This window comes from Pleurodeles waltl, unplaced genomic scaffold (genome assembly GCF_031143425.1).
Source record: "Pleurodeles waltl isolate 20211129_DDA unplaced genomic scaffold, aPleWal1.hap1.20221129 scaffold_39, whole genome shotgun sequence".
Lineage (NCBI taxonomy): Eukaryota > Metazoa > Chordata > Amphibia > Caudata > Salamandridae > Pleurodeles > Pleurodeles waltl.
Window position 1 is genome coordinate 856,680 of NW_027150097.1, and position 21,232 is coordinate 877,911.

Below are 21,232 nucleotides of genomic sequence, written 5' to 3' on the forward strand. Positions count from 1 at the left end.
ATAGTCTGATGTCATATATGTGCCAGTCTGTGGGGTCAAAGGGCAGTCAGAAGTTACTGGGCCACAGTTGTATCGATGAGGACTGTGTACTTCCTGTGCCCTGGGGCATTCGTACTCTGGTCCCTCAAACTAGGGTGGAAGCCCCCCTTTAGCACATGACTCTCAGAATAACAAGTCAGAGCAGACATTAGTGTAACTGGGTACTCACGCTTGTGAAAGGCACAAGTGCAAGTAGTGAACTGCAACCTGACCTCACAGCATACACTTTAGACATCCTTTGTAAACACACACACATATTTTCAGTCTAACTTGTTTACATTTTACATCAATAAATATGGTAATATTTGTACTTGAAATGTTTAATTTGCCTACCTTTGGCGCATATTCCTAGTACCTTATATTTTAACTTTTCTCCATTCGGGTGTATACAATTGGTATAATGTCAGAAAGGGAGAAGACGACCGAGAATTCCTAAGAATGTGTGCTTACATGCTTTTAAGAACATATGTCTGGTGTTGTGACAAAACAGCAGTGACCACTTCAGCTCAGCACTTGCTTCTTCCTCTGCTGTCCCAAAATATTGTGGAATTACTAGTCTCTGCGCCTCTGACAAGGCTGCTGACATCGAATTGATGATTTGTAGCCTTGTGGGCTGTGAGTGCTTTGGCTGTGCTGCCCCCTGGCGGTCACTCTGTGAAGATGCAGGTACCTGGGAACAACCCAGACTGCTTCTGAGCTGTTTCTTCTCTGTGTGAACCAATCCAGTGTCAGGACTGGAGTCGGTGCTGTTAGTAGATAGAGAAGGAGTATAACTCGAGCCCCAGGAGGGCAGCCTGGAGCCTATGACAGGTGCAGGGGAGTGTCGTCAAGGAAGCAGCTGGAAGATAACTGGAGAGGGGTCTGTGGGGCCATCAGTCTGGTGAGGAATCCCAGGAGTGTCCTACGGGAGGGGCGTGGCTTTGTCTGGCTCAAGGGGAGGGGTTAGTAATAGTGAATGCAGGGACTGCTGCTGTCCTCCGTGTCCTGGGCTCTGTGTATGTGTAGAAGCTCTAAGGTTGTAAATAATGAGACCTGACAGGTTGTGGCATAAATGATGACTTCTGGTCATTCCTTCTCTTTTGTCAGAAGTGAGGTGTCTGTTACCCCAATTGATTGTGTACTACTGAGAAGAACAATATAACTCTCAGTGTACGGAATGCAGTGTGACCTTGGGAGACACCTCACATACACTAAGCTGTATAAAAAGTTCACAGTTCCCATATCGTCTAGCCGTTAGGATTCCTGGTTTTCATCCAGGTGGCCCGGGTTCGAGTCCCGGTATGAGAAATCCATATTTTTTTTTTTCACTACTCAGACATTTTAATCTTTCTCAGTTTTTTTCTATAAACCTAAATGCACCTAAAGTCTTAATAAATGTCACTTGCTTTGTCTTCTGCTTCCATCTAATGCCGTCAGAGGTTTACACCGACCCCCAAATCTACAGCCCTCTCTCCCCAGCCCTTGACCTGTACATTAATACTATGAAGGGTTATTCCTTGTTTTTCTATTATTGCACAACAAAAAGTACAGATTATATAAAGAGACCGGGGCACAGAGAAGAAGGCAGCAATTGACTGTGGTCCCACCATGGGAAATTCGGATTTTATTACCTGCCCCATCCATACTGTGGGTTCATCATTTGTTTCATGACATGATTCCCCTGCTGTGTTGTTTCTAGTATAAGACTTGAGTACTTTATGTGTTTTATATCATCTGTGATATTGCAGCTGTTGTTTGCAGTGTCCACATTTTGCAACCAGTGTGCTTTGTACCCTCACTGCTGCTCTCTCAGAGAGGGTAGGCTGAACACTACCGGTAGTATCAGACACCAGAGATGCCTCCTGTACCTGGAATAAAACTCTGCTTCTTTGTAAGAAATACAGGGGTGAATATCTGCTGCATTCACAGTGACCCACTGACCCTTTTACGAAGGTTCCCAGCCGTGCAAAGACTCTTGGTGGTTAGTTAAGGGGCCATGCTAAATGGAGATTTCAAAGCATCAGACGAGACGTTTTCTTTGTTTCTGCATCAGCAAAAGTATATTTCTGTTTTTATGTTAGTACTTGTGAAATACACATTTTAGTTGTGCTGTTGGATTTGTCATGTTTGATTTACAGTGTGAACGAATTCAAGCGATAGACAGTAGGTGGCGACTGACACTGCTTCAGGACTCCTAGGGTTGAGGATCGTGGACGTTGGTTCCATCGTGTAATGATTAGCACTCTGGACTCTGAATCCAGCAATCTGAGTTCCAATATCGGTAGGACCTGGAATGTTTGTAATAATACTTTTGTTTTAATTTATTGCAGGTCTTGAGCAGGAAACCATTTGTATCTCTGACATAACCCGTCTCTTCCTCTTTTCATTCCCCTCGTGGTTTCTGCGGTTTGGGGGCATCTATACATTATTCTATAGGCGTTGCTGGGGACACTTGATGCTACACACAGGTGTTGTCTACGTCCTGTGTCTGTGTGGACACCTCTCTACTCTGGCTACACAACTGTAAAATGCACAGTGTGGACCTGACTCCACTTGGCCTTCACACCGGATAACTTACAAGGAGAGAGAAACTTGCAGAAATGTACGGTGTGAAAGAACGACTTTACCAAAGTGTTAATGTATGAAATTGCCCTTTGCTTTTTTTTTGTGAGTTGCAAATGGTAACCTTTGACTAAAGCAAGTACCCAAAAATAAACAGTTTTCAGCTGGACTCATATAACTTGCATTTGCAGTGGAAGATCTGCCTGGAGCAGTATATGAGTGTGAAAAGGTCTCTAGTTTTGTCTTGAAATACCAGAGATTTCGGTGCTCTCCACCAGTCTCCTTCGACATCACATCCTGATGCTGAACAGTATTAGCACATAAATGAATAAAAAACTGGCTGACGTGTACATGCACATGTGTGCATATGTACCACGGTGCTATAGTCTGATGACATATATGTGCCAGTCTGTGGGGTCAAAGGGCAGTCAGAAGTTACTGGGCCACAGTTGTATCAATGAGGACTGTGTACTTCCTGTGCCCTGGGGCATTCGTACTCTGGTCCCTCAAACTAGGGTGGAAGCCCCCCTTTAGCACATGACTCTCAGAATAACAAGTCAGAGCAGACATTAGTGTAACTGGGTACTCACACTTGTGAAAGGCACAAGTGCAAGTAGTGAACTGCAACCTGACCTCACAGCATACACTTTAGACATCCTTTGTAAACACACACACATATTTTCGGTCTAACTTGTTTACATTTTACATCAATAAATATGGTAATATTTGTACATGAAATGTTTAATTTGCCTACCTTTGGCGCATATTCCTAGTACCTTATATTTTAACTTTTCTCCATTCGGGTGTATACAATTGGTATAATGTCAGAAAGGGAGAAGACGACCGAGAATGCCTAAGAATGTGCGCTTACATGCTTTTAAGAACATATGTCTGGTGTTGTGACAAAACAGCAGTGACCACTTCAGCTCAGCACTTGCTTCTTCCTCTGCTGAACCCAAAATATTTTGGAATTACTAGTCTCTGTGCCTCTGACAAGGCTGCTGACATCCAATTGATGATTTATAGCCTTGTGGGCTGTGAGTGCTTTGGCTGTGCTGCCCCCTGGCAGTCACTCTGTGAAGATGCAGGTAACTGGGAACAACCCAGACTACTTCTGAGCTGTTTCTTCTCTGTGTGAACCAATCCAGTGTCAGGACTGGAGTCGGTGCTGTTAGTAGATAGAGAAGGAGTATAACTCGAGCCCCAGGAGGGCAGCCTGGAGCCTGTGACAGGTGCAGGGGAGTGTCGTCAAGGAAGCAGCTGGAAGATAACTGGAGAGGGGTCTGTGGGGCCATCAGTCTGGTGAGGAAACCCAGGAGTGTCCTACGGGAGGGGCGTGGCTTTGTCTGGCTCAAGGGGAGGGGTTAGTAATAGTGAATGCAGGGACTGCTGCTGTCCTCCGTGTCCTGGGCTCTGTGTATGTGCAGAAGCTCTAAGGTTGTAAATAATAAGACCTGACAGGTTGTGGCAGAAATGATGACTTCTGGTCATTCCTTCTCTTTTGTCAGAAGTGAGGTGTCTGTTACCCCAATTGATTGTGTACTACTGAGAAGAAGAATATAACTCTCAGTGTACGGAATGCATTGTGACCTTGGGAGACACCTCACATACACTAAGCTGTATAAAAAGTTCACCGTTCCCATATGGTCTAGCGGTTAGGATTCCTGGTTTTCACCCAGGCGGCCTGGGTTTGACTCCCGGTATGGGAAATCCATATTTTTTTTTTTCACTACTCAGACATTTTAATCTTTCTCAGTTTTTTTCTATAAACCTAAATGCACCTAAAGTCTTAATAAATGTCACTTGCTTTGTCTTCTGCTTCCATCTAATGCCGTCAGAGGTTTACACCGACCCCCAAATCTACAGCCCTCTCTCCCCAGCCCTTGACCTGTACATTAATACTATGAAGGGTTATTCCTTGTTTTTCTATTATTGCACAACAAAAAGTACAGATTATATAAAGAGACCGGGGCACAGAGAAGAAGGCAGCAATTGACTGTGGTCCCACCATGGGAAATTCGCATTTTATTACCTGCCCCATCCATACTGTGGGTTCATCATTTGTTTCATGACATGATTCCCCTGCTGTGTTGTTTCTAGTATAAGACTTGAGTACTTTATGTGTTTTATATCATCTGTGATATTGCAGCTGTTGTTTGCAGTGTCCACATTTTGCAACCAGTGTGCTTTGTACCCTCACTGCTGCTCTCTCAGAGAGGGTAGGCTGAACACTACCGGTAGTATCAGACACCAGAGATGCCTCCTGTACCTGGAATAAAACTCTGCTTCTTTGTAAGAAATACAGGGGTGAAGATCTGCTGCATTCACAGTGACCCACTGACCCTTTTACGAAGGTTCCCAGCCGTGCAAAGACTCTTGGTGGTTAGTTAAGGGGCCATGCTAAATGGAGATTTCAAAGCATCAGACGAGACGTTTTCTTTGTTTCTGCATCAGCAAAAGTATATTTCTGTTTTTATGTTAGTACTTGTGAAATACACATTTTAGTTGTGCTGTTGGATTTGTCATGTTTGATTTACAGTGTGAACGAATTCAAGCGATAGACAGTAGGTGGCGACTGACACTGCTTCAGGACTCCTAGGGTTGAGGATCGTGGACGTTGGTTCCATCCTGTAATGATTAGCACTCTGGACTCTGAATCCAGCAATCTGAGTTCCAATATCGGTAGGACCTGGAATGTTTGTAATAATACTTTTGTTTTAATTTATTGCAGGTCTTGAGCAGGAAACCATTTGTATCTCTGACATAACCCATCTCTTCCTCTTTTCATTCCCCTCGTGGTTTCTGCGGTTTGGGGGCATCTATACATTATTCTATAGGCGTTGCTGGGGACACTTGATGCTACACACAGGTGTTGTCTACGTCCTGTGTCTGTGTGGACACCTCTCTACTCTGGCTACACAACTGTAAGATGCACAGTGTGGACCTGACTCCACTTGGCCTTCACACCGGATAACTTACAAGGAGAGAGAAACTTACGGAAATGTACGGTGTGAAAGAACGACTTTACCAAAGTGTTAATGTATGAAATTGCCCTTTGCTTTTTTTTTGTGAGTTGCAAATGGTAACCTTTGACTAAAGCAAGTACCCAAAAATAAACAGTTTTCAGCTGGACTCATATAACTTGCATTTGCAGTGGAAGATCTGCCTGGAGCAGTATATGAGTGTGAAAAGGTCTCTAGTTTTGTCTTGAAATACCAGAGATTTCGGTGCTCTCCACCAGTCTCCTTCGACATCACATCCTGATGCTGAACAGTATTAGCACATAAATGAATAAAAAACTGGCTGACGTGTACATGCACATGTGTGCATATGTACCACGGTGCTATAGTCTGATGACATATATGTGCCAGTCTGTGGGGTCAAAGGGCAGTCAGAAGTTACTGGGCCACAGTTGTATCAATGAGGACTGTGTACTTCCTGTGCCCTGGGGCATTCGTACTCTGGTCCCTCAAACTAGGGTGGAAGCCCCCCTTTAGCACATGACTCTCAGAATAACAAGTCAGAGCAGACATTAGTGTAACTGGGTACTCACACTTGTGAAAGGCACAAGTGCAAGTAGTGAACTGCAACCTGACCTCACAGCATACACTTTAGACATCCTTTGTAAACACACACACATATTTTCAGTCTAACTTGTTTACATTTTACATCAATAAATATGGTAATATTTGTACTTGAAATGTTTAATTTGCCTACCTTTGGCGCATATTCCTAGTACCTTATATTTTAACTTTTCTCCATTCGGGTGTATACAATTGGTATAATGTCAGAAAGGGAGAAGACGACCGAGAATTCCTAAGAATGTGCGCTTACATGCTTTTAACAACATATGTCTGGTGTTGTGACAAAACAGCAGTGACCACTTCAGCTCAGCACTTGCTTCTTCCTCTGCTGTCCCAAAATATTGTGGAATTACTAGTCTCTGCGCCTCTGACAAGGCTGCTGACATCCAATTGATGATTAGTAGCCTTGTGGGCTGTGAGTGCTTTGGCTGTGCTGCCCCCTGGCAGTCACTCTGTGAAGATGCAGGTACCTGGGAACAACCCAGACTACTTCTGAGCTGTTTCTTCTCTGTGTTAACCAATCCAGTGTCAGGACTGGAGTCGGTGCTGTTAGTAGATAGAGAAGGAGTATAACTCGAGCCCCAGGAGGGCAGTCTGGAGCCTGTGACAGGTGCAGGGGAGTGTTGTCAAGGAAGCAGCTGGAAGATAACTGGAGAGGGGTCTGTGGGGCCATCAGTCTGGTGAGGAAACCCAGGAGTGTCCTACGGGAGGGACGTGGCTTTGTCTGGCTCAAGGGGAGGGGTTAGTAATAGTGAATGCAGGGACTGCTGCTGTCCTCCGTGTCCTGGGCTCTGTGTATGTGTAGAAGCTCTAAGGTTGTAAATAATGAGACCTGACAGGTTGTGACAGAAATGATGACTTCTGGTCATTCCTTCTCTTTTGTCAGAAGTGAGGTGTCTGTTACCCCAATTGATTGTGTACTACTGAGAAGAAGAATATAACTCTCAGTGTACGGAATGCAGTGTGACCTTGGGAGACACCTCACATACACTAAGCTGTATAAAAAGTTCACAGTTCCCATATGGTCTAGCGGTTAGGATTCCTGGTTTTCCCCCAGGCGGCCTGGGTTCGACTCCCGGTATGGGAAATCCATATTTTTTTTTCTTCACTACTCAGACATTTTAATCTTTCTCAGTTTTTTCCTATAAACCTAAATGCACCTAAAGTCTTAATAAATGTCACTTGCTTTGTCCTCTGCTTCCATCTAATGCCGTCAGAGGTTTACACCGACCCCCAAATCTACTGCACTCTCTCCCCAGCTCTTGACCTGTACATTAATACTATGAAGGGTTATTCCTTGTTTTTCTTTTATTGCACAACAAAAAGTACAGATTATATAAAGAGACCGGGGCACAGAGAAGAAGGCAGCAATTGACTGTGGTCCCACCATGGGAAATTCGCATTTTATTACCTGCCCCGTCCATACTGTGGGTTCATCATTTGTTTTATGACATGATTCCCCTGCTGTGTTGTTTCTAGTATAAGACTTGAGTACTTTATGTGTTTTATATCATCTGTGATATTGCAGCTGTTGTTTGCAGTGTCCACATTTTGCAACCAGTGTGCTTTGTACCCTCACTGCTGCTCTCTCAGAGAGGGTAGGCTGAACACTACCAGTAGTATCAGACACCAGAGATGCCTCCTGTACCTGGAATAAAACTCTGCTTCTTTGTAAGAAATACAGGGGTGAAGATCTGCTGCATTCACAGTGACCCACTGACCCTTTTACAAAGGTTCCCAGCCGTGCAAAGACTCTTGGTGGTTAGTTAAGGGGCCATGCTAAATGGAGATTTTGAAGCATCAGACGAGACGTTTTCTTTGTTTCTGCATCAGCAAAAGTATATTTCTGTTTTTATGTTATTACTTGTGAAATACACATTTTAGTTGTGCTGTTGGATTTGTCATGTTTGATTTACAGTGTGAACGAATTCAAGCGATAGACAGTAGGTGGCGACTGACACTGCTTCAGGACTCCTAGGGTTGAGGATCGTGGACGTTGGTTCCACCGTGTAATGATTAGCACTCTGGACTCTGAATCCAGCAATCTGAGTTCCAATATCGGTAGGACCTGGAATGTTTGTAATAATACTTTTGTTTTAATTTATTGCAGGTCTTGAGCAGGACACCATTTGTATCTCTGACATAACCCGTCTCTTCCTCTTTTCATTCCCCTCGTGGTTTCTGTGGTTTGGGGGCATCTATACATTATACTATAGGCGTTGCTGGGGACACTTGATGCTACACACAGGTGTTGTCTACGTCCTGTGTCTGTGTGGACACCTCTCTACTCTGGCTACACAACTGTAAGAAGCACAGTGTGGACCTGACTCCACTTGGCCTTCACACCGGATAACTTACAAGGAAAGAGAAACTTACGGAAATGTACGGTGTGAAAGAACGACTTTACCAAAGTGTTAATGTATGAAATTGCCCTTTGCTTTTTTTTTGTGAGTTGCAAATGGTAACCTTTGACTAAAGCAAGTACCCAAAAATAAACAGTTTTCAGCTGGACTCATATAACTTGCATTTGCAGTGGAAGATCTGCCTGGAGCAGTATATGAGTGTGAAAAGGTCTCTAGTTTTGTCTTGAAATACCAGAGACTTCGGCGCTCTCCACCAGTCTCTTTCGACATCACATCCTGATGCTGAACAGAATTAGCACATAAATGAATAAAAAACTGGCTGACGTGTACATGCACATATGTGCATATGTACCACAGTGCTATAGTCTGATGTCATATATGTGCCAGTCTGTGGGGTCAAAGGGCAGTCAGAAGTTACTGGGCCACAGTTGTATCGATGAGGACTGTGTACTTCCTGTGCCCTGGGGCATTCGTACTCTGGTCCCTCAAACTAGGGTGGAAGCCCCCCTTTAGCACATGACTCTCAGAATAACAAGTCAGAGCAGACATTAGTGTAACTGGGTACTCACGCTTGTGAAAGGCACAAGTGCAAGTAGTGAACTGCAACCTGACCTCACAGCATACACTTTAGACATCCTTTGTAAACACACACACATATTTTCAGTCTAACTTGTTTACATTTTACATCAATAAATATGGTAATATTTGTACTTGAAATGTTTAATTTGCCTACCTTTGGTGCATATTCCTAGTACCTTATATTTTAACTTTTCTCCATTCGGGTGTATACAATTGGTATAATGTCAGAAAGGGAGAAGACGACCGAGAATTCCTAAGAATGTGTGCTTACATGCTTTTAAGAACATATGTCTGGTGTTGTGACAAAACAGCAGTGACCACTTCAGCTCAGCACTTGCTTCTTCCTCTGCTGTCCCAAAATATTGTGGAATTACTAGTCTCTGCGCCTCTGACAAGGCTGCTGACATCCAATTGATGATTTGTAGCCTTGTGGGCTGTGAGTGGTTTGGCTGTGCTGCCCCCTGGCAGTCACTCTGTGAAGATGCAGGTACCTGGGAACAACCCAGACTGCTTCTGAGCTGTTTCTTCTCTGTGTGAACCAATCCAGTGTCAGGACTGGAGTCGGTGCTGTTAGTAGATAGAGAAGGAGTATAACTCGAGCCCCAGGAGGGCAGCCTGGAGCCTGTGACAGGTGCAGGGGAGTGTCGTCAAGGAAGCAGCTGGAAGATAACTGGAGAGGGGTCTGTGGGGCCATCAGTCTGGTGAGGAAACCCAGGAGTGTCCTACGGGAGGGGCGTGGCTTTGTCTGGCTCAAGGGGAGGGGTTAGTAATAGTGAATGCAGGGACTGCTGCTGTCCTCCGTGTCCTGGGCTCTGTGTATGTGTAGAAGCTCTAAGGTTGTAAATAATGAGACCTGACAGGTTGTGGCAGAAATGATGACTTCTGGTCATTCCTTCTCTTTTGTCAGAAGTGAGGTGTCTGTTACCCCAATTGATTGTGTACTACTGAGAAGAACAATATAACTCTCAGTGTACGGAATGCAGTGTGACCTTGGGAGACACCTCACATACACTAAGCTGTATAAAAAGTTCACAGTTCCCATATGGTCTAGCGGTTAGGATTCCTGGTTTTCACCCAGGCGGCCCGGGTTCGACTCCCGGTATGGGAATTGCATTTTTTTTTTTTCACTACTCAGACATTTTAATCTTTCTCATTTTTTTTCTATAAACCTAAATGCACCTAAAGTCTTAATAAATGTCACTTGCTTTGTCTTCTGCTTCCATCTAATGCCGTCAGAGGTTTACACCGACCCCCAAATCTACAGCCCTCTCTCCCCAGCCCTTGACCTGTACATTAATACTATGAAGGGTTATTCCTTGTTTTTCTTTTATTGCACAACAAAAAGTACAGATTATATAAAGAGACCGGGGCACAGAGAAGAAGGCAGCAATTGACTGTGGTCCCACCATGGGAAATTCGCATTTTATTACCTGCCCCGTCCATACTGTGGGTTCATCATTTGTTTTATGACATGATTCCCCTGCTGTGTTGTTTCTAGTATAAGACTTGAGTACTTTATGTGTTTTATATCATCTGTGATATTGCAGCTGTTGTTTGCAGTGTCCACATTTTGCAACCAGTGTGCGTTGTACCCTCACTGCTGCTCTCTCAGAGAGGTAGGCTGAACACTACCGGTAGTATCAGACACCAGAGATGCCTCCTGTACCTGGAATAAAACTCTGCTTCTTTGTAAGAAATACAGGGGTGAAGATCTGCTGCATTCACAGTGACCCACTGACCCTTTTACAAAGGTTCCTAGCCGTGCAAAGACTCTTGGTGGTTAGTTAAGGGGCCATGCTAAATAGAGATTTCGAAGCATCAGACGAGACGTTTTCTTTGTTTCTGCATCAGCAAAAGTATATTTCTGTTTTTATGTTATTACTTGTGAAATACACATTTTAGTTGTGCTGTTGGATTTGTCATGTTTGATTTACAGTGTGAACGAATTCAAGCGATAGACAGTAGGTGGCGACTGACACTGCTTCAGGACTCCTAGGGTTGAGGATCGTGGACGTTGGTTCCATTGTGTAATGATTAGCACTCTGGACTCTGAATCCAGCAATCTGAGTTCCAATATCGGTAGGACCTGGAATGTTTGTAATAATACTTTTGTTTTAATTTATTGCAGGTCTTGAGCAGGAAACCATTTGTATCTCTGACATAACCCGTCTCTTCCTCTTTTCATTCCCCTCGTGGTTTCTGCGGTTTGGGGGCATCTATACATTATTCTATAGGCGTTGCTGGGGACACTTGATGCTACACACAGGTGTTGTCTACGTCCTGTGTCTGTGTGGACACCTCTCTACTCTGGCTACACAACTGTAAGATGCACAGTGTGGACCTGACTCCACTTGGCCTTCACACCGGATAACTTACAAGGAGAGAGAAACTTACGGAAATGTACGGTGTGAAAGAACGACTTTACCAAAGTGTTAATGTATGAAATTGCCCTTTGCTTTTTTTTTGTGAGTTGCAAATGGTAACCTTTGACTAAAGCAAGTACCCAAAAATAAACAGTTTTCAGCTGGACTCATATAACTTGCATTTGCAGTGGAAGATCTGCCTGGAGCAGTATATGAGTGTGAAAAGGTCTCTAGTTTTGTCTTGAAATACCAGAGACTTCGGAGCTCTCTAACAGTCTCCTTCGACATCACATCCTGATGCTGAACAGTATTAGCACATAAATGAATAAAAAACTGGCTGACGTGTACATGCACATGTGTGCATATGTACCACGGTGCTATAGTCTGATGACATACATGTGCCAGTCTGTGGGGTCAAAGGGCAGTCAGAAGTTACTGGGCCACAGTTGTATCAATGAGGACTGTGTACTTCCTGTGCCCTGGGGCATTCGTACTCTGGTCCCTCAAACTAGGGTGGAAGCCCCCCTTTAGTACATGACTCTCAGAATAACAAGTCAGAGAAGACATTAGTGTAACTGGGTACTCACACTTGTGAAAGGCACAAGTGCAAGTAGTGAACTGCAACCTGACCTCACAGCATACACTTTAGACATCCTTTGTAAACACACACACATATTTTCAGTCTAACTTGTTTACATTTTACAACAATAAATATGGTAGTATTTGTACTTGAAATGTTTAATTTGCCTACCTTTGGCGCATATTCCTAGTACCTTATATTTTAACTTTTCTCCATTCGGCTGTATACAATTGGTATAATGTCAGAAAGGGAGAAGAATACCGAGAATTCTTAAGAATGTGTGCTTACATGCTTTTAAGAACATATGTCTGGTGTTGTGACAAAACAGCAGTGACCACTTCAGCTCAGCACTTGCTTCTTCCTCTGCTGTCCCAAAATATTGTGGAATTACTAGTCTCTGCGCCTCTGACAAGGCTGCTGACATCCAATTGATGATTTGTAGCCTTGTGGGCTGTGAGTGCTTTGGCTGTGCTGCCCCCTGGCAGTCACTCTGTGAAGATGCAGGTACCTGGGAACAACCCAGACTACTTCTGAGCTGTTTCTTCTCTGTGTGAACCAATCCAGTGTCAGGACTGGAGTCGGTGCTGTTAGTAGATAGAGAAGGAGTATAACTCGAGCCCCAGGAGGGCAGCCTGTGACAGGTGCAGGGGAGTGTCGTCAAGGAAGCAGCTGGAAGATAACTGGAGAGGGGTCTGTGGGGCCATCAGTCTGGTGAGGAAACCCAGGAGTGTCCTACGGGAGGGGCGTGGCTTTGTCTGGCTCAAGGGGAGGGGTTAGTAATAGTGAATGCAGGGACTGCTGCTGTCCTCCGTGTCCTGGGCTCTGTGTATGTGTAGAAGCTCTAAGGTTGTAAATAATGAGACCTGACAGGTTGTGGCATAAATGATGACTTCTGGTCATTCCTTCTCTTTTGTCAGAAGTGAGGTGTCTGTTACCCCAATTGATTGTGTACTACTGAGAAGAACAATATAACTCTCAGTGTACGGAATGCAGTGTGACCTTGGGAGACACCTCACATACACTAAGCTGTATAAAAAGTTCACAGTTCCCATAAGGTCTAGCGGTTAGGATTCCTGGTTTTCACCCAGGCGGCCTGGGTTCGACTCCCGGTATGGGAAATCCATATTTTTTTTTCTTCACTACTCAGACATTTTAATCTTTCTCAGTTTTTTTCTATAAACCTAAATGCACCTAAAGTCTTAATAAATGTCACTTGCTTTGTCTTCTGCTTCCATCTAATGCCGTCAGAGGTTTACACCGACCCCCAAATCTACAGCCCTCTCTCCCCAGCCCTTGACCTGTACATTAATACTATGAAGGGTTATTCCTTGTTTTTCTTTTATTGCACAACAAAAAGTACAGATTATATAAAGAGACCGGGGCACAGAGAAGAAGGCAGCAATTGACTGTGGTCCCATCATGGGAAATTCGCATTTTATTACCTGCCCCGTCCATACTGTGGGTTCATCATTTGTTTTATGACATGATTCCCCTGCTGTGTTGTTTCTAGTATAAGACTTGAGTACTTTATGTGTTTTATATCATCTGTGATATTGCAGCTGTTGTTTGCAGTGTCCACATTTTGCAACCAGTGTGCTTTGTACCCTCACTGCTGCTCTCTCAGAGAGGGTAGGCTGAACACTACCAGTAGTATCAGACACCAGAGATGCCTCCTGTACCTGGAATAAAACTCTGCTTCTTTGTAAGAAATACAGGGGTGAAGATCTGCTGCATTCACAGTGACCCACTGACCCTTTTACAAAGGTTCCCAGCCGTGCAAAGACTCTTGGTGGTTAGTTAAGGGGCCATGCTAAATGGAGATTTTGAAGCATCAGACAAGACGTTTTCTTTGTTTCTGCATCAGCAAAAGTATATTTCTGTTTTTATGTTATTACTTGTGAAATACACATTTTAGTTGTGCTGTTGGATTTGTCATGTTTGATTTACAGTGTGAACGAATTCAAGCGATAGACAGTAGGTGGCGACTGACACTGCTTCAGGACTCCTAGGGTTGAGGATCGTGGACGTTGGTTCCACCGTGTAATGATTAGCACTCTGGACTCTGAATCCAGCAATCTGAGTTCCAATATCGGTAGGACCTGGAATGTTTGTAATAATACTTTTGTTTTAATTTATTGCAGGTCTTGAGCAGGACACCATTTGTATCTCTGACATAACCCGTCTCTTCCTCTTTTCATTCCCCTCGTGGTTTCTGTGGTTTGGGGGCATCTATACATTATACTATAGGCGTTGCTGGGGACACTTGATGCTACACACAGGTGTTGTCTACGTCCTGTGTCTGTGTGGACACCTCTCTACTCTGGCTACACAACTGTAAGATGCACAGTGTGGACCTGACTCCACTTGGCCTTCACACCGGATAACTTACAAGGAAAGAGAAACTTACGGAAATGTACGGTGTGAAAGAACGACTTTACCAAAGTGTTAATGTATGAAATTGCCCTTTGCTTTTTTTTTGTGAGTTGCAAATGGTAACCTTTGACTAAAGCAAGTACCCAAAAATAAACAGTTTTCAGCTGGACTCATATAACTTGCATTTGCAGTGGAAGATCTGCCTGGAGCAGGATATGAGTGTGAAAAGGTCTCTAGTTTTGTCTTGAAATACCAGAGACTTCGGCGCTCTCCACCAGTCTCTTTCGACATCACATCCTGATGCTGAACAGAATTAGCACATAAATGAATAAAAAACTGGCTGACGTGTACATGCACATATGTGCATATGTACCACAGTGCTATAGTCTGATGTCATATATGTGCCAGTCTGTGGGGTCAAAGGGCAGTCAGAAGTTACTGGGCCACAGTTGTATCGATGAGGACTGTGTACTTCCTGTGCCCTGGGGCATTCGTACTCTGGTCCCTCAAACTAGGGTGGAAGCCCCCCTTTAGCACATGACTCTCAGAATAACAAGTCAGAGCAGACATTAGTGTAACTGGGTACTCACGCTTGTGAAAGGCACAAGTGCAAGTAGTGAACTGCAACCTGACCTCACAGCATACACTTTAGACATCCTTTGTAAACACACACACATATTTTCAGTCTAACTTGTTTACATTTTACATCAATAAATATGGTAATATTTGTACTTGAAATGTTTAATTTGCCTACCTTTGGCGCATATTCCTAGTACCTTATATTTTAACTTTTCTCCATTCGGGTGTATACAATTGGTATAATGTCAGAAAGGGAGAAGACGACCGAGAATTCCTAAGAATGTGTGCTTACATGCTTTTAAGAACATATGTCTGGTGTTGTGACAAAACAGCAGTGACCACTTCAGCTCAGCACTTGCTTCTTCCTCTGCTGTCCCAAAATATTGTGGAATTACTAGTCTCTGCGCCTCTGACAAGGCTGCTGACATCGAATTGATGATTTGTAGCCTTGTGGGCTGTGAGTGCTTTGGCTGTGCTGCCCCCTGGCGGTCACTCTGTGAAGATGCAGGTACCTGGGAACAACCCAGACTGCTTCTGAGCTGTTTCTTCTCTGTGTGAACCAATCCAGTGTCAGGACTGGAGTCGGTGCTGTTAGTAGATAGAGAAGGAGTATAACTCGAGCCCCAGGAGGGCAGCCTGGAGCCTATGACAGGTGCAGGGGAGTGTCGTCAAGGAAGCAGCTGGAAGATAACTGGAGAGGGGTCTGTGGGGCCATCAGTCTGGTGAGGAAACCCAGGAGTGTCCTACGGGAGGGGCGTGGCTTTGTCTGGCTCAAGGGGAGGGGTTAGTAATAGTGAATGCAGGGACTGCTGCTGTCCTCCGTGTCCTGGGCTCTGTGTATGTGTAGAAGCTCTAAGGTTGTAAATAATGAGACCTGACAGGTTGTGGCATAAATGATGACTTCTGGTCATTCCTTCTCTTTTGTCAGAAGTGAGGTGTCTGTTACCCCAATTGATTGTGTACTACTGAGAAGAACAATATAACTCTCAGTGTACGGAATGCAGTGTGACCTTGGGAGACACCTCACATACACTAAGCTGTATAAAAAGTTCACAGTTCCCATATCGTCTAGCCGTTAGGATTCCTGGTTTTCATCCAGGTGGCCCGGGTTCGAGTCCCGGTATGAGAAATCCATATTTTTTTTTTTCACTACTCAGACATTTTAATCTTTCTCAGTTTTTTTCTATAAACCTAAATGCACCTAAAGTCTTAATAAATGTCACTTGCTTTGTCTTCTGCTTCCATCTAATGCCGTCAGAGGTTTACACCGACCCCCAAATCTACAGCCCTCTCTCCCCAGCCCTTGACCTGTACATTAATACTATGAAGGGTTATTCCTTGTTTTTCTATTATTGCACAACAAAAAGTACAGATTATATAAAGAGACCGGGGCACAGAGAAGAAGGCAGCAATTGACTGTGGTCCCACCAATGGAAATTCGGATTTTATTACCTGCCCCATCCATACTGTGGGTTCATCATTTGTTTCATGACATGATTCCCCTGCTGTGTTGTTTCTAGTATAAGACTTGAGTACTTTATGTGTTTTATATCATCTGTGATATTGCAGCTGTTGTTTGCAGTGTCCACATTTTGCAACCAGTGTGCTTTGTACCCTCACTGCTGCTCTCTCAGAGAGGGTAGGCTGAACACTACCGGTAGTATCAGACACCAGAGATGCCTCCTGTACCTGGGATAAAACTCTGCTTCTTTGTAAGAAATACAGGGGTGAATATCTGCTGCATTCACAGTGACCCACTGACCCTTTTACGAAGGTTCCCAGCCGTGCAAAGACTCTTGGTGGTTAGTTAAGGGGCCATGCTAAATGGAGATTTCAAAGCATCAGACGAGACGTTTTCTTTGTTTCTGCATCAGCAAAAGTATATTTCTGTTTTTATGTTAGTACTTGTGAAATACACATTTTAGTTGTGCTGTTGGATTTGTCATGTTTGATTTACAGTGTGAACGAATTCAAGCGATAGACAGTAGGTGGCGACTGACACTGCTTCAGGACTCCTAGGGTTGAGGATCGTGGACGTTGGTTCCATCGTGTAATGATTAGCACTCTGGACTCTGAATCCAGCAATCTGAGTTCCAATATCGGTAGGACCTGGAATGTTTGTAATAATACTTTTGTTTTAATTTATTGCAGGTCTTGAGCAGGAAACCATTTGTATCTCTGACATAACCCGTCTCTTCCTCTTTTCATTCCCCTCGTGGTTTCTGCGGTTTGGGGGCATCTATACATTATTCTATAGGCGTTGCTGGGGACACTTGATGCTACACACAGGTGTTGTCTACGTCCTGTGTCTGTGTGGACACCTCTCTACTCTGGCTACACAACTGTAAAATGCACAGTGTGGACCTGACTCCACTTGGCCTTCACACCGGATAACTTACAAGGAGAGAGAAACTTGCAGAAATGTACGGTGTGAAAGAACGACTTTACCAAAGTGTTAATGTATGAAATTGCCCTTTGCTTTTTTTTTGTGAGTTGCAAATGGTAACCTTTGACTAAAGCAAGTACCCAAAAATAAACAGTTTTCAGCTGGACTCATATAACTTGCATTTGCAGTGGAAGATCTGCCTGGAGCAGTATATGAGTGTGAAAAGGTCTCTAGTTTTGTCTTGAAATACCAGAGATTTCGGTGCTCTCCACCAGTCTCCTTCGACATCACATCCTGATGCTGAACAGTATTAGCACATAAATGAATAAAAAACTGGCTGACGTGTACATGCACATGTGTGCATATGTACCACGGTGCTATAGTCTGATGACATATATGTGCCAGTCTGTGGGGTCAAAGGGCAGTCAGAAGTTACTGGGCCACAGTTGTATCAATGAGGACTGTGTACTTCCTGTGCCCTGGGGCATTCGTACTCTGGTCCCTCAAACTAGGGTGGAAGCCCCCCTTTAGCACATGACTCTCAGAATAACAAGTCAGAGCAGACATTAGTGTAACTGGGTACTCACACTTGTGAAAGGCACAAGTGCAAGTAGTGAACTGCAACCTGACCTCACAGCATACACTTTAGACATCCTTTGTAAACACACACACATATTTTCGGTCTAACTTGTTTACATTTTACATCAATAAATATGGTAATATTTGTACATGAAATGTTTAATTTGCCTACCTTTGGCGCATATTCCTAGTACCTTATATTTTAACTTTTCTCCATTCGGGTGTATACAATTGGTATAATGTCAGAAAGGGAGAAGACGACCGAGAATGCCTAAGAATGTGCGCTTACATGCTTTTAAGAACATATGTCTGGTGTTGTGACAAAACAGCAGTGACCACTTCAGCTCAGCACTTGCTTCTTCCTCTGCTGAACCCAAAATATTTTGGAATTACTAGTCTCTGTGCCTCTGACAAGGCTGCTGACATCCAATTGATGATTTATAGCCTTGTGGGCTGTGAGTGCTTTGGCTGTGCTGCCCCCTGGCAGTCACTCTGTGAAGATGCAGGTAACTGGGAACAACCCAGACTACTTCTGAGCTGTTTCTTCTCTGTGTGAACCAATCCAGTGTCAGGACTGGAGTCGGTGCTGTTAGTAGATAGAGAAGGAGTATAACTCGAGCCCCAGGAGGGCAGCCTGGAGCCTGTGACAGGTGCAGGGGAGTGTCGTCAAGGAAGCAGCTGGAAGATAACTGGAGAGGGGTCTGTGGGGCCATCAGTCTGGTGAGGAAACCCAGGAGTGTCCTACAGGAGGGGCGTGGCTTTCTCTGGCTCAAGGGGAGGGGTTAGTAAAAGTGAATGCAGGGACTGCTGCTGTCCTCCGTGTCCTGGGCTCTGTGTATGTGTAGAAGCTCTAAGGTTGTAAATAATGAGACCTGACAGGTTGTGACAGAAATGATGACTTCTGGTCATTCCTTCTCTTTTGTCAGAAGTGAGGTGTCTGTTACCCCAATTGATTGTGTACTACTGAGAAGAAGAATATAACTCTCAGTGTACGGAATGCAGTGTGACCTTGGGAGACACCTCACATACACTAAGCTGTATAAAAAGTTCACAGTTCCCATATGGTCTAGCGGTTAGGATTCCTGGTTTTCCCCCAGGCGGCCTGGGTTCGACTCCCGGTATGGGAAATCCATATTTTTTTTTCACTACTCAGACATTTTAATCTTTCTCAGTTTTTTCCTATAAACCTAAATGCACCTAAAGTCTTAATAAATGTCACTTGCTTTGTCCTCTGCTTCCATCTAATGCCGTCAGAGGTTTACACCGACCCCCAAATCTACTGCACTCTCTCCCCAGCTCTTGACCTGTACATTAATACTATGAAGGGTTATTCCTTGTTTTTCTTTTATTGCACAACAAAAAGTACAGATTATATAAAGAGACCGGGGCACAGAGAAGAAGGCAGCAATTGACTGTGGTGCCACCATGGGAAATTCGCATTTTATTACCTGCCCCGTCCATACTGTGGGTTCATCATTTGTTTTATGACATGATTCCCCTGCTGTGTTGTTTCTAGTATAAGACTTGAGTACTTTATGTGTTTTATATCATCTGTGATATTGCAGCTGTTGTTTACAGTGTCCACATTTTGCAACCAGTGTGCTTTGTACCCTCACTGCTGCTCTCTCAGAGAGGGAAGGCTGAACACTACCGGTAGTATCAGACACCAGAGATGCCTCCTGTACCTGGAATAAAACTCTACTTCTTTGTAAGAAATTCAGGGGTGAAGATCTGCTGCATTCACAGTGACCCACTGACCCTTTTACAAAGGTTCCCAGCCGTGCAAAGACTCTTGGTGGTTAGTTAAGGGGCCATGCTAAATGGAGATTTCGAAGCATCAGACGAGACGTTTTCTTTGTTTCTGCATCAGCAAAAGTATATTTCTGTTTTTATGTTATTACTTGTGAAATACACATTTTAGTTGTGCTGTTGGATTTGTCATGTTTGATTTACAGTGTGAACTAATTCAGGCGATAGACAGTAGGTGGCGACTGACACTGCTTCAGGACTCCTATGGTTGAGGATCGTGGACGTTGGTTCCATCGTGTAATGATTAGCACTCTGGACTCTGAATCCAGCAATCTGAGTTCCAATATCGGTAGGACCTGGAATGTTTGTAATAATACTTTTGTTTTAATTTATTGCAGGTCTTGAGCAGGAAACCATTTGTATCTCTGACATAACCCGTCTCTTCCTCTTTTCATTCCACTCGTGGTTTCTGCGGTTTGGGGGCATCTATACATTATTCTATAGGCGTTGCTGGGGACACTTGATGCTACACACAGGTGTTGTCTACGTCCTGTGTCTGTGTGGACACCTCTCTACTCTGGCTACACAACTGTAGGATGCACAGTGTGGACCTGACTCCACTTGGCCTTCACACCGGATAACTTACAAGGAGAGAGAAACTTACGGAAATGTACGGTGTGAAAGAACGACTTTACCAAAGTGTTAATGTATGAAATTGCCCTTTGCTTTTTTTTTGTGAGTTGCAAATGGTAACCTTTGACTAAAGCAAGTACCCAAAAATAAACAGTTTTCAGCTGGACTCATATAACTTGCATTTGCAGTGGAAGATCTGCCTGGAGCAGTATATGAGTGTGAAAAGGTCTCTAGTTTTGTCTTGAAATACCAGAGACTTCGGCGCTCTCTAACAGTCTCCTTCGACATCACATCCTGATGCTGAACAGTATTAGTACATAAATGAATAAAAAACTGGCTGACGTGTACATGCACATGTGTGCATATGTACCACGGTGCTATAGTCTGATGACATATATGTGCCAGTCTGTGGGGTCAAAGGGCAGTCAGAAGTTACTGGGCCACAGTTGTATCAATGAGGACTGTGTACTTCCTGTGCCCTGGGGCATTCGTACTCTGGTCCCTCAAACTAGGGTGGAAGCCCCCCTTTAGCACATGACTCTCAGAATAACAAGTCAGAGCAGACATTAGTGTAACTGGGTACTCACACTTGTGAAAGGCACAAGTGCAAGTAGTGAACTGCAACCTGACCTCACAGCATACACTTTAGACATCCTTTGTAAACACACACACATATTTTCAGTCTAACTTGTTTACATTTTACATCAATAAATATGGTAATATTTGTACTTGAAATGTTTAATTTGCCTACCTTTGGCGCATATTCCTAGTACCTTATATTTTAACTTTTCTCCATTTGGGTGTATACAATTGGTATAATGTCAGAAAGGAAGAAGACGACCGAGAATGCCTAAGAATGTGCGCTTACATGCTTTTAAGAACAT

General features: G+C 43.9%; 5 non-coding genes across 5 annotated transcripts; all 5 read left to right on the forward strand.

Annotated features, from left to right (window-relative positions):
• The first annotated feature begins 4,217 nt into the window (after nt 1-4,217).
• Nucleotides 4,218-4,289, forward strand: TRNAE-UUC (transfer RNA glutamic acid (anticodon UUC)). The gene has a single exon. It is a non-coding gene; the product is annotated as a tRNA-Glu (tRNA).
• A 2,890-nt stretch (nt 4,290-7,179) lies between these two features.
• On the forward strand, nt 7,180-7,251 carry TRNAE-UUC (transfer RNA glutamic acid (anticodon UUC)). The gene has a single exon. It is a non-coding gene; the product is annotated as a tRNA-Glu (tRNA).
• A 2,891-nt stretch (nt 7,252-10,142) lies between these two features.
• Nucleotides 10,143-10,214, forward strand: TRNAE-UUC (transfer RNA glutamic acid (anticodon UUC)). Its single transcript has one exon. It is a non-coding gene; the product is annotated as a tRNA-Glu (tRNA).
• Nucleotides 10,215-13,095: 2,881 nt separating this feature from the next.
• TRNAE-UUC (transfer RNA glutamic acid (anticodon UUC)) lies at nt 13,096-13,167 on the forward strand. The gene has a single exon. It is a non-coding gene; the product is annotated as a tRNA-Glu (tRNA).
• A 5,854-nt stretch (nt 13,168-19,021) lies between these two features.
• Nucleotides 19,022-19,093, forward strand: TRNAE-UUC (transfer RNA glutamic acid (anticodon UUC)). The gene has a single exon. It is a non-coding gene; the product is annotated as a tRNA-Glu (tRNA).
• The last annotated feature ends 2,139 nt before the right edge of the window (nt 19,094-21,232 follow it).